At 39.8% G+C, this 3649-nt stretch overlaps 1 pseudogene; it reads right to left on the reverse strand.

Moving 5' to 3' along the window:
• Positions 1-423: 423 nt before the first annotated feature.
• LOC107558661 (protein lin-54 homolog pseudogene) overlaps positions 424-3649 on the reverse strand; it is a 7763-nt pseudogene continuing 4537 nt past the window's right edge.

A 3649-nucleotide genomic window follows, 5' to 3' on the forward strand; every position in this document is an offset into this window, starting at 1 on the left:
ATAATTGTTTATGCAATTTACGAAATTATGTTTGATTTATATGAGTTAATTTAGACGTAATGCACGTTTTTCTTTTTATAGACCGTTATTTCCTTTGCGTTGGCAATTTAATGCGCTATTATTTTGCTCATTGCGCCCTCCTGTGGCTTTGGGAGACAAGCCAAAAGTTTCCTTCAGACCCATTTAATCTGCATATAAAACATTAGAAATTATTTTGTGTTTGACTGTTAAAACAAAAAATATTTGTTGTTTGTCTCAATAAATTGGGTTTATTAAATTTAAAAATACAGTGGTTAAAGTTAAACGTTTTTTTCTATTGCTCTTTGTTTTAAAAAAAGGTTATAAAAAATGTCAATAATTATCGATACCGAACGATATGAAACATTATATCGCTGATACATTTTTTAGCTATATCGCCCAGCCCTAGTTAACACCCACCTGAAGTGTTTTGAGCTGCTGCGCCTGCAGTGTGGTGCAGCTGCCCATCAGCTGACTGCCTGAGCTCACCGCTATCACAGGCTTCCCTACTGTCGTCATCAGTTTGATCTGCGTCGGCTGGGCCTTAACATCTCCTGTGCCCTGGGTAGTGGCGGGCTTGTTCCAAGTGTGAGGGAGAGCCAACATAATGGGCTGCCCTGTTTTACTGAGGCCAGCAACCAAGAGTTTCTGGCCCTCTGGCTTGAGCACAGCAGCGCCTGGAGACTTGCTAACCACAGCGGGGGTGCCGGACAATTTGTTGATGATGAGCTGGTGGTTGGCCGGGACCGTAACGCTGGGGATTTTGGGGAGGTTCTGAGTCACCGCAGGACCGGTGGTTTTGGCAGAGGTGGTAGTGCCGGATATAAGGTTGGAGGGGGCGAGGAGGAGCTGAGTTCCTGAGCTGGTGCTGCACTGAGCGTCGGTGGAGGTCATCTTCATAGACGTGGTGGCTGGACACAAGCTGACGATTTCAGGCAGCTCTGTCTCCATAGGAACCTGCAGCGGCTCTGGTTCAGATTGGGGAGGAGCAGCGAGGTGCTCGGCGGGGAGCTCTTCTTCCATCGCGATGGATTCCGTATCCATAATCTCATCAGGGAGGAGGCTGTTGAGCTCAGGTGAAACCACATCCATCGTGTACGAAGTTACTGAAAACACACTGGGGATGAAAAATTAATTTCTTAAATGAGTAAAAACATAGAAACATCCACAAACAAGAGATGAGACTATATTACTGAAACAGTGTAAATATATTGCAAGTACACCACTGTTCAAAATTTTCTAGCTCTTATTTTCACCAAGGCTATTAGAAATCGCTGTAATATGCTGATTTGCTGCTTAAGAAACATGTCTTCTTATATTGTTGTTGAAAATAGTGGTGCTGCTTAATATTTTTGTTGAAACATTTTTTTCAGGATTCTTTGTTAAATAGAAAGCCCAACAGCACTTATTCGAAATAGAAATATTTTGTAACAATGTCAAATTCTAAAATATCTTTGCAGAATATAATCTTTTTTTTTTTTTTTATATAATATAGTAAAACTATATAAAATGTAGATTTCATATTGTTTAACATTATATATAAACATTAACTATACAGTATATCTTCTTTTAAATATTATTAACACACACGTGTGGGTGTGTATATATACAGTGGGTACGGAAAGTATTCAGACCCCCTTAAATTTTTCACTCTTTGTTATATTGCAGCCATTTGCTAAAATCATTTCAGTTATTTTTTTCCTCATTAATGTACACACAGCACCCCATATTGACAGAAAAACACAGAATTGTTGACATTTTTGCAGATTTATTAAAGAAAAACTGAAATATCACATGGTCCTAAGTATTCAGACCCTTTGCTGTGACGCTCATATATTTAACTCAGGTGCTGTCTATTTCTTCTGATCATCCTTGAGATGGTTCTACACCTTCATTTGAGTCCATCTGTGTTTGATTATACTGATTGGACTTGATTTGGAAAGCCACACACCTGTCTATATAAGACCTTACTGCTCACAGTGCATGTCAGAGCAAATGAGAATTATGAGGTCAAAGGAACTGCCTGAAGAGCTCAGAGACAGAATTGTGGCAAGGCACAGATCTGGCCAAGGTTACAAAAAATTTCTGCTGCACTTAAGGTTCCCAAGAGCACAGTGGCCTCCATTCCTTAAATGGAAGACGTTTGGGATGACCAGAACCCTTCCTAGAGCTGGCCGTCCGGCCAAACTGAGCTATCGGGGGGGAAGAGCCTTGGTGAGAGAGGTAAAGAAGAACCCAAAGATCAGTGTGGCTGAGCTCCAGAGATGCAGTCGGGAGATGGGAGAAAGTTGTAGAAAGTCAACCATCACTGCAGCCCTCCACCAGTCGGGGCTTTATGGCAGAGTGGCCCGACGGAAGCCTCTCCTCCGTGCAAGACACATGAAAGCCCGCATGGAGTTGTGAGATGGTGAGAAATAAGATTCTCTGGTCTGATGAGACCAAGATATAACTTTTTGGCCTTAATTCTAAGCGGTATGTGTGGAGAAAACCAGGCACTGCTCATCACCTGTCCAATACAGTCCCAACAGTGAAGCATGGTGGTGGCAGCATCATGCTGTGGGGGTGTTTTTCAGCTGCAGGGACAGGATGACTGGTTGCAATCGAGGGAAAGATGAATGTGGCCAAGTACAGGGATATCCTGGACGAAAACTTTCTCCAGAGTGCTCAGGACCTCAGACTGGGCCGCAGGTTTACCTTCCAACAAGACAATGACCCTAAGCACACAGCTAAAATAATGAAGGAGTGGCTTCACAACAACTCTGTGACTGTTCTTGAATGGCCCAGCCAGAGCCCTGACTTAAACCCAATTGAGCATCTCTGGAGAGACCTAAAAATGGCTGTCCACCAACGTTTACCATCCAACCTGACAGAACTGGAGAGGATCTGCAAGGAGGAATGGCAGAGGCTCCCCAAATCCAGGTGTGAAAAACTTGTTGCATCTTTCCCAAAAAGACTCATGGCTGTATTAGATCAAAAGGGTGCTTCTACTAAATACTGAGCAAAGGGTCTGAATACTTAGGACCATGTGATATTTCAGTTTTTCTTTTTTAATAAATCTGCAAAAATGTCAACAATTCTGTGTTTTTCTGTCAATATGGGGTGCTGTGTGTACATTAATGAGGAAAAAAAATGAACTTAAATGATTTTAGCAAATGGCTGCAATATAACAAAGAGTGAAAAATTTAAGGGGGTCTGAATACTTTCCGTACCCACTGTATATGTTGCCTTTTTACAAATAAACTATATAAAATTATATATAAAACGAATATATTTAATATGATTTAACATTAAACAAGCATAAAATTTAACTATATATCTTTTTGATATTATTAACACACGTGTATATAATATTGCCTTTTTACAAATAATAAACTATATAAAATTATATGTAAAATTATTTCATATTATTTAACATTAAACAAACAATAGTATTCAACTAATATATATATATACACACACACGCACAGTATCGCACAGAAGTGAGTACACCCCTCACATTTTTGTTAGTATTTTATTATACTTTATTGACACTTTGCTACAATGTAAAGTAGTGAGTGTATAACAGTGTAAATTTAAAAATAAAATAACAGCTTGTATAACAGTCTAAATTTGCTGTCCCCTCAAAATAACT

Source organism: Sinocyclocheilus grahami, unplaced genomic scaffold (assembly GCF_001515645.1).
Source record: "Sinocyclocheilus grahami isolate Dianchi unplaced genomic scaffold, SAMN03320097.WGS_v1.1 scaffold655.1, whole genome shotgun sequence".
NCBI classification, from domain to species: Eukaryota; Metazoa; Chordata; class Actinopteri; order Cypriniformes; family Cyprinidae; genus Sinocyclocheilus; species Sinocyclocheilus grahami.